This window comes from Balaenoptera musculus, chromosome 10 (genome assembly GCF_009873245.2).
Source record: "Balaenoptera musculus isolate JJ_BM4_2016_0621 chromosome 10, mBalMus1.pri.v3, whole genome shotgun sequence".
Taxonomy (NCBI): Eukaryota; Metazoa; Chordata; class Mammalia; order Artiodactyla; family Balaenopteridae; genus Balaenoptera; species Balaenoptera musculus.
In genome coordinates this window covers 8,950,764-8,964,384 of record NC_045794.1, presented here as the reverse complement: position 1 = coordinate 8,964,384, position 13,621 = coordinate 8,950,764, and positions in this window count along the sequence as shown.

Sequence of the window (13,621 nt, the reverse complement as noted above, 5' to 3'; positions counted from 1 at the left end):
GACACAAGAGAAGAAAAGGACCTAAAAAACAAACCCATAACAATTAAGAAAATGTTAATAGGAACATACATAGCAATAATTACTGTAAATGTGAATGGATTAAATGCTCCAACCAAAAGACACAGGCTTGCTGAATGGATATAAAAACAAGACCCATATATATGCTGTCTACAAGAGACCCACTTCAGACCTAGGGACACATACAGACTGAAAGTGAGGGGATGGAAAAAGATACTCCATGCAAATCAAAAGAAAGCCGGAGTAGCAATACTCATATCAGATAAAAGAATTTAAAATAAAGAATGTTATAAGAGACAAGGAAGGACACTACATAATAATCATGGTATCAATCTGAGAAGAAGATATAGTAATTATAAATATATATGCCCCAAACATAGGAGCACCTCAATACATAAGGCAACTGCTAACAGCTATAAAAGAGGAAATCGACAGTAACACCATAATAGTGGGGGACTTTAACACCTCACTTACACTAATGGACAGATCATCCAGACAGAAAATTAATAAGGAAACACAAGTTTTAAATGACACAATAGACCAGATAGATTTAATTGATATTTATAGGACATTCCATCCAAAACAGCAGATTACACTTTCTTCTCAAGTGCACACGGAACATTCTCCAGGATTGATCACATCTTGGATCACAAATCAACCCTCGGTAAATTTAAGAAAGTTGAAATCATGTCAAGCATCTTTTCCGACCACATTGCTATGAGATTAGAAATCAATTACAGGGAAAAAAATGTAAAAAACACAAACACATGGATGCTAAACAATATGTTACTAAGTAACCAAGAGATCACTGAAGAAATCAAAGAGGAAATCAAAAAATACCTAGAGGGACTTCCCTGCTGGCACAGTGGTTAAGAATCCGACTGCCAATGCAGGGGACACGGGTTCAAGCCCTGGTCTGGGAAGATCCCACATGCCGTGGAGCAGCTAAGCCCATGTACCACAACTACTGAGCCCACGTGCCACAACTACTGAAGCCCATGCACCTAGAGCCCATGCTCCACGGCAGTAGAAGCCACCGCAATGAGAAACCCACGCACCGCAATGAAGAGTAGCCCCTGCTCGCTGCAAATAGAGAAAGCCCGTGCACAGCAGCGAAGACCCCATGCAGCCAAAAATAAATAAATAAATAAATTTATATATATATATAAAAAATACCTAGAGACAGATGACAATGAAAACATGACAATCCAAAACCTATGGGATGCAGCAAAAGCAGTTCTAAGAGGGAAGTTTATAGCAATACAAGCCTACCTCAGTAAACAAGAAAAATCTCAAATAAACAATCTAACCTTACATCTAAAGGAACTAGAGAAAGAAGAACAAACAAAACCCAAAGTTAGTAGAAGGAAAGAAATCATAAAGATCAGAGCAGAAATAAATGAAATAGAAACAAAGAAAACAATAGCAAAGATCAATAAAACTAAAAGCTTGTTCTTTGAGAAGATAAACAAAATTGATAAACCTTTAGCCAGACTCATCAAGAAAAAGAGGGAGAGGACTCAAATCAATAAAATTAGAATTGAAAAAGGAGATGTTACAATGGACATCGCAGAAATACAAAGCGTCCTAAGAGACTACTACAAGCAACTCTGTGCCAATAAAATGGACAACCTGGAAGAAATGAACAAACTCTTAGAAAGGTATAACCTTCCAAGACTGAATGAGGAAATAGAAAACATGAACAGACCAATCACAAGTAATAAAATTGAAACTGTGATTAAAAACCTTCCAACAAACAAAAGTCCAGGACCAGATAGCTTCACAGGTGAATTCATCAAACATTTAGAGAAGAGCTAACACCCATCCTTCTCAAACTCTTCCAAAATATTGCAGAGGAAGGAACACTCCCAAACTCATTCTATGAAGCCACCTGAAACCAAAACCAGATTGAGATACTACAAAAAAAAAAAAAGAAAATTACAGACCAATATCACTGATGAATATAGATGCAAAAATCCTCAACAAAATACTAGCAAACAGAATCCAATAACACATTAAAAGGATCATACACCATGATCAAGTGAGACTTATCCCAGGGATGCAAGGATTCTTCAATATATGCAAATCAATCAACATGATACACCATATTAACAAATTGAAGATGAAAAACCATGTGATCATCTCAATAGATGCAGAAAAAGCTTTTGACAAAATTCAACACCCATTTATGATAAAAACTTTCCAGAAAGTGGGCATAGAGGGACGCTACCTCAACATAATAAAGGCCATATACGACAAACCCACAGCAAACGTCATTCTCAATGGTGAAAAACTGAAAGCATTTCCTCTAAGATCAGGAACAAGAAAAGGATGTCCACTCTCACCACTATTATTCAACATAGTTTTGGAAGTCCTAGCCACGGCAATCAGAGAAGAAAAAGAAATAAAAGGAATACAAATTGGAAAAGAAGAAGTAAAACTGTCACTGTTTGCAGATGACATGATACTATGTATAGAAATCCTAAAGATGCCACCAGAAAACTACTAGAGCTAATCAATGAATTTGATAAAGTTGCAGGGTACAAAATTAATGCACAGAAATCTCTTGCATTCTTTCATGTTTGGTAATTACAATCACTGTTGCTTCTGTTGTGGTCATCCATTTACAATGTTTGGTGTCAGTTTATTTATCTCTCGTAAAAATAAAATACAGTGTGTGTGTGGGGGGGAAAAAAATGAAATCTCTTGCATTCCTATACACTAACAACAAAAGATCAGACAGAGAAATTAAGGAAACATTCCCATTCACCATTGCAACAAAAAGAATAAAATACCTAGGAATAAACCTACCTAAGGAGGTAAGAGACCTGTACTCAGAAAACTATAAGACACTGATGAAATAAATCAAAGATGACACAGACAGATGTAGAGATATACAATGTTCTTGGATTGGAAGAATCAATATTGTGAAAATGGCTATATACCCAAAGCAATCTACAGATTCAATGCAATCCCTATCAAATTACCAGTGGCATTTTTTACAGAACTAGAACAAAAAAATCTTAAAATTTGTGTGGAGACAAAAAAGACCCTGAATAGCCAAAGCAGTCTTGAGGGAAAAAAACGGAGCTGGAGGAATCAGACTCCCTGACTTCAGACTACACTACAAAGCTACAGTAATCAAGACAATATGGTACTGGCACAAAAACAGAAATATAGATCTGTGGAACAGGATAGAAAGCCCAGAGATAAACCCACGTACCTATGGTCAACTAATCTATGACAAAGGAGGCAAGGATATACAATGGAGAAAAGACAGTCTCTTCAGTAAATGGTGCTGGGAAAACTGGACAGCTACATGTGAAAGAGTGAAATTAGAACACTCCTTAACACCATACACAAAAATAAACTCAAAATGGATTAGAGACCTAAATGTAAGACCAGACACTATAAAACTCTTAGAGGAAAACATAGGAGGAACACTCTTTGACATAAATCACAGCAAGATCCTTTTTGACCCACCTCCCAGAGAAATGGAAATAAAAACAAAAATAAACAAATGGGATCTAATGAAACTTCAAAGCTTTTGCAAAGCAGACTACAAACAAGATGAAAAGACAACCCTCAGAATGGGAGAAAATATTTGCAAACGAATCAACGGACAAAGGATTAATCTCCAAAATATATAAACAGCTCATGCTGCTCAATATTAAAAAACAAACAACCCAATCAAAAAATGGACAGAAGACCTAAATAGACATTTCTCCAAAGAAGACATACAGATGGCCAAGAGGCACGTGAAAAGCTGCTCAACATCACTAATTATTAGAGAAATGTAAATCAAAACTACAATGAGGTATCACCTCACACCAGGTAGAATGGGCATCACCAGAAAATCTACAAACAACAAATGCTGGAGAGGGTGTGGAGAAAAGGGAACCCTCTTGCACTGTTGGTGGGAATGTAAATTGATATAGCCACTATGGAGAACAGTAGTAGTTTCCTTAAAAAACAAAAAATAGAATTACTGTATGACCCAGCAATCCTACTACTGGGCATATACCCAGAGAAAACCATAATTCAAAAATACACATGCAGCCCAATGTTCATTGCAGCACTATTTACAATAGCCAGGTCATGGAAGCACCCTAAATGCCAATCGACAGACGAATGGATAAAGAAGATGTGGTACATATATACAATGGAATATTACTCAGCCATAAAAAGGAACAAAATCGGGTCATTTGTAGAGACGTGGATGGATCTAGAGACTGTCATACAGAGTGAAGTAAGTCAGAAAGAGAAAAAGAGATATCGTATATTAACGCATATATGTGGAATCTAGAAAAGTTGTACAGATGCACTGGTTTGCAGGGCAGAAATAGAGATACAGACGTAGAGAACAAATGTATGGACACCAAGGGGGGAAAGTGGCGGTGGAGGTGGTGGTGGTGGGATGAATTGGGAGATTGGGATTGACATGTATACACTAATATGTATAAAATAAATAAATAATAAGAACCTGCTGTATAAAAAAATAAATAAAATTCAAAAAAATTAAAATTAAAATTAAAAAATTTCAGCCATGAGATAGGTACTTTTATTTTTCTTCTGGAAAGGATTATCTCCCTGAAGTTTGTATTTCAAAAAGATGGCCTTGGGTTCCTAGAGAAGAGAGGGTCAAAAATTTATACCTCAAAGGCACAGAGAATAGAGGTTAAGTTTTTCTCCAAGAAGGAGTTTTGTTTCCAGTGTCCTGATCTTTTACAATGTCTGTAAGCCTTTTGAGATGAATGTGAAAGGTTTGAGGATTGTTAAAAAGGATTGGTGGACTTTGAATTGCTTCTAGTGCTGCATTTCTATTATTGTAAAACAAAATACAGTTGTTTCTAATTCCTCAAAGAATTGAGTTGCAACCTGAAAGATATCAAGGGACTGATGCAGCCTTTTAACTTGTTGCTTTATATTAGGGAGAAGATTTCCAATAAAGATGGAAATCAAAAGAATCCTGTGTTCTAGATGTGGAGCTGTGTGTCTTTGGACTGTTTTACTAAATCCTTCCACAATAGCTTCAGGATGTTTTCTTTCCTTCTGAGTACATTGTTCCATTTTAGCTTAGAAAAGAAGGCCTTAAGAAAAGTTTCTATCAAGCTCTGAATATCAGCTTCCATCATCTGATCATAGAGCTCATTTTAAAAAGTCTGTCAATTTATTTTTCACATTACTTTTTCATTTTTTGATGTTCAGTGTTAGTAATAAATAACATCTACCATGTTTTGTGTCAGATAAGACAATACTGATATAGGTGCTGACAGATGATTCATCTTGTAAACAGATGATGTAAACTTATGGTATCAATAAATACAGTACAGTACTGTAGAAAATATAAAAAATTAAAAATGCTTTCAAATATCTTATTATCTGGTTTTAACCAGGACAAACAGTAAATATTTCTGGCTGTATTGAACACCTTAAAATTTTTTTTCCTTTTTCCTTTTAAACCAAAGGCATACCTATAAAGTGACTCAGAACCAAAACCAATAAGCCTTTTATGGCTTAACCATGGACACAAGATGTGTCCCCAAAGAGGGTTTGAAAGATACCCCTCCCAAGATCCAGAACCACTCCCAAAGATAACCAAAAGGAAGAAAGGTTTAGACAATTCTCATGAGACCTGGCAACAGTCAGTAGGATGCTACTGCAAATGGAGTGCAACCCACATTCCTATCCAGCCATATTGGGGTCCCAAACCTGATGGCTGAGCTGCCTGCACACACAAGAACTGACCACCTGCATGCCCTAAAGGGAGGAAAGCCAGGACACAAAACAAGACAAATGAAAGCAATAGCGGCCCCTGGGAGGGAAAGAATTGATAATCAATAGGTACTCCAAAACTAAATTCACAAGAGTCTGAATTTGGAAAGGAAGGAACAATATGAGATTTTACGTCTCTTTCTCGACCAAGCACTACAGACAGAGATCCAGAAAGCTGACTTTGGTAAGAATTCTTGCCCTTTGTCAGCTTCCACCAGTTTTCCCAGGATCCCATCTGCAGGCTCCAGAGTGAGAAGGGTGTCCCAGCAGGTCCCATCTGGATGATCAGAAACTGTAGGGGAAGAAAAATAATTTTCCCTCTGCCGTTTTGAGTTCTTGGCCGAGACTCCTTTTCCTCTAGGGCACCTCATAAATGGGTAAGCTTATCTAGGTTAAAAGTTTTCCACTCTGGCCACTGTAATTCAAGATTATGTTTCATAAGATTAACCTACTTGTTCAAAGAAACGCAACTTCTGGGCCCATAATTTTCATACATATAGTTAGCCAGAGTCCCAGATGGAGGAGTCCCAGATTCTCTGGACTTGAAGGAACGCTTTTTCTCTTTTTTTCCCCTTTAAATTTTTCTTATTAACCTGAGACCTAAAACTGGACCCAGTCTGGTTTAAACTAGATCCAGTTTGACCCCAGACCCAGTCTGATTTAGGAGGGATGCAGTCCAACTCTGGACCCAGTCCGGTAAAAGAAATACTTTAAGTCTGAGAGCTCATAATGCAAAAGTTGCAGAGCTCATATATCTGAGGGACCTGCCCACAACCTCCAGATACAGCGAGAAAGGATCTGCTGTCTTCAGTAAAGGGACCCAGTCAACCCATAGGGAAAGATCTTTGGAAATAAATGTCCCAATTTATTCTCCTCCCTTTCTCTGATCTCCTGCCAGTGCCTCTCAATGGCTGGACACAATTGGAATCCAGAGGTCAAAGAAGTCTGTAGAAACCATCCAGAAAGTTAACCCCCCTAGGCACAGAGCAGGGAAGAGAAAGGTGGAGACTAGCTGTAAGAGACAAACAAAAATATTCAGCCTACGTACATATTACATAGAGCAAAGTGTATTCATGCCTGCTGCTGAGATGGGCATTGTCCAAGCTTGTGAGAACGTCCAAGTCTGGTGGTCCCTTGGCTCTATGCCACAGTGTCCATGGGAATCTTTAGCAGAGTCGAAGATGCCAGGGAACATGATGCAACCCCAATGTGCCCACCATGCAGACATCCCCACATGATGAAGTCCCTACGGGGGCACCAGAGGGAGCAGGTCACGGTCCCAGTCACCCACAGTAACCTAACGTCCCTCTCCCAGACTTCAGAATCTTCTTGTCTTGGCTTCTGCTTTTGCATATCTCCTGACAAAGACACTAGCTCTTCTGCCCTTACCATTCAGAACACTCTAGAACATTATCTTTAGTCAGTTTGGATATTCATGATAGAAAGAGAGGTCTTGGGTCAGCTTCTGCCTTCGGTCCTATAGACCTAACAGCCAAAATCTTGGCTTTCTTTTTGGAATAAGGCAAAAGAAAATCCCAGAAACAAACCCAGTTGTTCAGAATTCTTCCTAATTCTTTTATTGCGACGTAAATAAATGCAACTTAATTTGCATAAATCAAACTGGAAATTTAAACGATGTTGGGGTACTATAGAAAAGGGGAAATTGAGATTAATTCTAGCATGTAAGACAGAAACAAGAAAAAATATACTAAAAAAAAGAAAACTAGCGTATAAAAAGACAGAAAACAGCCATAGCCTCACCATTTATTTTACTCGTATCTCTCCTTTCCTCTTCCTCACTTTGCTTCCATGCGTCTAAGCCTTTGAGTTTGATAGAAATGGAGGGACTTGGGAGGATAAAGGTAAGCAAATAGTGATGACTTCCTCTATAATTTTCAAGCAAACTTAACTCTCTGAATGAACGGTAGATAACTTTATAGAGCTGGTAGCCTCACATACTGTGTATGGATAAGGGTGGGAGGAAGCATCAGGGTAGAGTTGAGGAGATGGTCCTGACTTTGGACCTTGAAAGACCTGAGTTTGAATCTCTGTTCTGTGATCTACCGGCTCTATGACCTTAGACAAGTCACATAACCACTCTAAGTTTTGGTTTCTTCATCTGTAAAATTAGGGTCATGATACTAATCTTGCAGAGCTGGGGTAAGGGTTAGAAATAATAACTGTGAGGCCCCTGTTTAGTACCTAGACCATGAGAGATACCAGATAAATGATGCCTCTATTAGTATTCAGGTAGCTGTGCCACCCTCAGTACTATAGAAAACAGCAAATGAGAGAAAGATCTTAGAATCTGATGGATTCAAATGTGAACTGGACTAGAGTTAAGGACAAATGAAATTATAACAATGGCAACTGGAAAAGGTCAAGTGAAGAGAATAAGAAGTCTTTACCTAGAAGATATTTTTGTCTCTTTTTTTCCTGTTTTTATTTGAGGAATCAGGGAATCCTCTGATTACAGAACTTGCTCTCAATATGAGTTTGGTCCCCATCTGGAGGAAAAGGCATCAGTAATCCCAATCCAGCACTTTCTTGACAGACTTCTATTTCAAACACCACTATGGCCTATTTCTGTAGGTATGTACAGCTTGATTAAGAGTTTCAGCCATAAAAGAGGTCAAGAAAGTATCAACTAGTCTTGAGGGACCAGAATACATTGAGATCAGAAACTAAGGCTAAAGTGTGCCCAGTTATACCCGTTGAACAGCCATAGTAAATCTTCCTAAGCTGTAAAGAAGAGTTGAGTGATGAACTGAAGTGAGTATCACCCTCCAGAGCAGACTCCTGCTCCTGTCAAATCCAGGTACTAAAATACCAATTAAGACCATCTCTCTGGTGTGGAGAAAAGGGAATTGTTCTACACTGTTGGTGGGAATGTAAAATTGTACAACCATTATGGAGAATAGTATGGAAGTTCCTTAAAAAACTAAATTTAGAACTACCATATGATCCAGCAATCCCACTCTGGGCATATATCTGCAGAAAACCATAATTTGAAAAGATACATGCACCCCAATGTTCATTGCAGCACTGTTTACAATAGCCAAGACTTGGAAGCAACCTAAATGTCCATCGACAGAGGAGTGGATAAAGAAGATGTGGTGCATATATACCATGGAATATTACTCAGCCATAAAAAAGAACAAAATAATACCATTTGCAGCAACATGGATGGACCCAGAGATTGTCATACTGAGTGAAGTAAGTCAGACAGAGAAAGACAAATATCATATGATGTCGTTTATATGTGGAATCTAAAAAAAATGGTACAAATGAACTTATTTACAAAACAGGAATGGAGTCACAGATATAGAAAACAAATTTATGGTTACCAGGTGGGAAGAGGGGGAGGGATAAATTGGAAGATTGGGATTGACATATACATACTACTATATATAGATAACTAATAAGGACCTACTGTATAGCACGGGGAACTCTACTCAATACTCTATAACAACCTATAATGGGAAAAGAATCTAAAAAAGAGTGGATATATGTACATGTATAACTGATTCACTTTTCTCCACACCTGAAACTAACACAACATTGTAAATCAACTATACTCCAATAAAAATTATTAAAAAAATAAAAAGCCATCCCTCTGGGCTTTTCACAGTAAGTCAAGACTACATCCAGACACCAAACAACCTCCTGCCCACAAAGATTGACTTTAGAACCTTTCCAGTCAGGGCTGCCTCAAAGTCATTTTTCACATGACTGAATTTCTCACCACCTCACTGTCAGATGTTATTAAACTGACATCCTTCTTGGTACAACTTAATGTGGGTTCTTTTAGTTTACTCTTGTTAAAGATAAAGAAATAGCTGGCTAGCATTATTATACATTAGTGAAATTCAAAGAAAATGGCATTCTTCTATTTTCTTAGACCCTGACACACCTTTCAGGTCTTTTTAAATGTCAGGCTCCATACTTTAGCTTTAGGACAATATTTCATTTTATTATAGTTATAGATTATGGACCTTGAATCTGTATAGAAACTCATGAAATTGAGATACAGGAGAATAGGAGTAGCCACAGTGAAACAGTGTAATATATGTCTTTACTGTAAAATACTTCTTTATATGGTCCATCATCCTGAAAACAGGATTCTAGCTTAGTTGGTTTTTTTTTTTACAGTGGCAAAATAATAATAATAGTAACACATACACACAAAAAAATCATCACACCTAACCACCACCAAAATAAAGTAAGCTTCTCAAAAAACAAACAAAACCACTCCACTTGATTCTTGCAATCTTGTTTTTAAAAATTAGCCTATCCAAATTTAAATTTCCCTGTTGATATTTTACAACTCCTAGATTTTTTCATTTTCCATCCATGTAAGTTCTCGCTGTAGGGACTCCTACTGTGGTATAGCTTAAACTCTAAAAGTTCTGCTTTCATCTTTAAAAGCTCTAAAATTGCTCCATCTTTATCAATGAAACCATTTTATTTATTACTCCTTTTCACCTGAAATGGCATAATAAGCCAAAGAGAAGAAAAAACTGGCTTGAGAGTCATGATGTTGAAAATTACTCTAAATTGCCTAAGCAAGAATACAAATAAAGGAAAGATTATTTTACTAAAACTATTTTTGAAAATGTATTTCATGGCTTAATCCAAAACAGTACTAGGTGGATGTGTTTCTGGAAATTTGCAACAAGCTTATCTGTAATTACAAATTGCAGTACAATACAACTTAGTAAGGACACAGGTGTCCTACTATTATACTTCTTTTTGCTCACACTCTGCTCTCCAGCGTCCTATATGTATTAGAAGATCAAGGCCAATAGTGATGGATGCAAGGGATTCAGCAAAGGCAGAATAAAAGAAAGAGGACTAGAAAAATTTGCTCAGAGTGCAGTAAGATTTCTAGAGATCTAAGTACTTGGAAGAGGTAGATATTACTCTCCTTGTTTATATTTAGTTCGTAATATCAAAATAGGTACATACTCAGAACTACACTAGCAAATATTGCTAGTTTATGGTAATTTTTTTGCATATATATATATATATATATATATATATATATACACATATTTTTTTTCCCTTCAATATTATGCCCTTGTCATACAGAAGTCAAAACTCTGATGGGACTTGACTTATCCTTCTCTCTTGCAGTCTTATTAGGAGCTAGTTTCTTCCTTACCCTTCCAAATTTTCTCATTCTCAATTTCTACCCTAAAGTTCCCATGTTGGGGGGAGTATCAAAATCAAAATAAACAGATGTCTCCAAAAAATGAGTACTAAATGGATCATTATAGTGAGCAGTTAGGGATGCTAATAGAGGTAAAATGGAAGTCTGACTAAGAGGAAGATTTCAGATTAAAGAGGAGAGGGGAAAGAATTTTGAAGAGCAAAAATTGAAAAAGAGATCTTTTGGCAGCTTTTCCTTTTTCCCTTTGCTGGTTGAAGACTTATTTCCCAGAATTATCATATCCACCAAGAAACATAAGACATTAGATTTTATAGACAAGAATTTAGATTAGATATCCCTTGAGATTTAATTCCTAAACAAGTGAGGACATATAGGGAAGTAATGAAGAAGATGAAAACAAATAGAGAAAGCAGATTAAAACAGGAAGAAAAAAAAAAAGAGAAGTAACCTGCAGAAAGAGACAGAAGGAAGCTTTTTCAGGAAGAGGAGAATACATTTTATTCATTGTTTCAGAGAGTTAGCTCCAAAATGCTATAAAATAAAATTGCACACAGCTGCTTGTTTTCCTATCCAGGGCTCCTAATTGGGAAGATATGAACATCTTCCAGTATCCAGAGAACCTGCTCAGTTCAGTCTATTTCTGAAGTGAGTTCAGAGTGTTTACAGATTTCTCTGCATGTTTCTTACATTTTACCAGATTCCGATTATTATGTACTTAATCAAAGAGGAGAGTTGAAACACCACTAGACTCAGTGCCAGACCAGGAGGATTTTTTCAACCAGAGTTATATATACAGTAGAAAGAGCACTGGATTGAGTGTAAGGAGACTCAGGTTTGGGTTCTAGCTTTGCCATTAAATAGATGAATGAGTTTGAGAAAGTTGGTTAATCTCTCTGAGTCTCATTTGTAAAATGAGTGGGGTTGAAATGGGTAATTTCTAAGATTTCTTTCTGGTTCTTATTTATCTATCAGAAAATCTTTTCAAGTTCTTCAACCAAAAGTACACCAATTTGCTAGTCTTTAGAGAAACATTAGCTAAGTAGTTCAGGAAAAACCAACGAAAGCAAAACCAACGCAACGAAGTCTTTTATTTATTTTTTGACTAGCTTCTTTTTTAATTAAAGTATAATTGACATACAACATTATGTTAGCTCTATATGTATGATATAATGATTCAATATTTGTATACATTGTAAAAGAATCACCACAATAAGTCTAGTTACATCTGTCACCGTACAAAGTTACAATTCTTTTCTTGTGATGAGAACTTTTAAAATTTATTAACGAAGTCTTTTAGAAGCCAGAATTTTTATATAAAATCAGCATATGCTGAAGTAATCAGATTTTTTTAAACCTGCTTTTGAAAGTTCTCAGTAATTGCTTCTCCTCTCTCAATAATCTCAGATCTAGAAGTGCAACATTTTCCAAATCCTAAATCCAGTTTCCCAATGGAGAGAGATAAGTCACAATCTTACACCTACTCTTAGTTCTCTTAATGAAAATGAAGAAAGCCCACAATATATCTTCACTTTGGTACCAATATATATTAAAGTTAAAGAAGGAGAGTGTATGTTTGCAAAGGCAGTGATGACATGGAATGGATACTGTAGATTAACTTTATCAATACATACCCTACAGCTCTTCAGAATTATAGTTCGTGTAAATTCTTTGGGTATTATACATCATGAGGAAGCTCAAGTGTGTTATAGGTAGCATTACCCTGATGGGTTACCACAGACTGATGCATGGTCCAGATTGAAGGGCCAGGACGTTTTCCATGATGGGCTTCTGGAGAATTATTCATGCTAAAACTTCTAGTTGTCTAGAAGACTTGTATAACTCTTCTAGTGGCAATACGGTAGCCACTAGCCACATTGAGCACTTTAAATGTGGCAAGTCCAAATTGAGACATGCTATAAGTTTAAAATACACACCAGAGTTTAAAGGTGGTACCAAAAGAAAAAAAATGAATGAAATATATTGTTAATAATTTTTATATTGATTAAATGTTGAAATGATAATATGTATTTTGGATATATTGGGTTAAGTAAAATGTATTAAAATTAATTTCATCTGTTTATTTTTATGTGTTGTGGCTGCCAGAAATTTTAAAATTACACATGTGGATCATATTTGGGGTTCAAGTTATATTTCATTTGGACAGTGCTTGTCTAGACCATAAGCTCCTTGAATACAGGGCCAGTCTGGTCTTGATTTGTATATCCTTGGCACCTAATGTGACTAATCAATAAATGCATTGAATGCATTATTAGTGAATGACAGAGACTTGTCAGGGTACCTTCTCCCATGAACATTGCTCGAGACCATGACACACCTTTGATCTCTTATTCCTCTACTTTTTTTATTCCAAATTCTGTGTTGTTTTAGAATCAACCAGGTGTAGATTAATATTTCGCTGTTTTCCAGTTTTAGATATGCTCATATAGCAATGCTTCCATACTTAAGCTTTAGTCTCTTGAATGGTTTAAACTCTCCTTAATCTCTTTAGTCAATTAATTGCACTGTCTTCCTTAGGGTGATATGCTGGGTAGTCTCTTGTCAACTCAGCATCATCCTTAAGCCCCCTCAAAGGCAGGCACTACATTTCCCAGAATCTCCTTTCCTGTATGGTTCCAGGTTGGAAACTCAATGGGA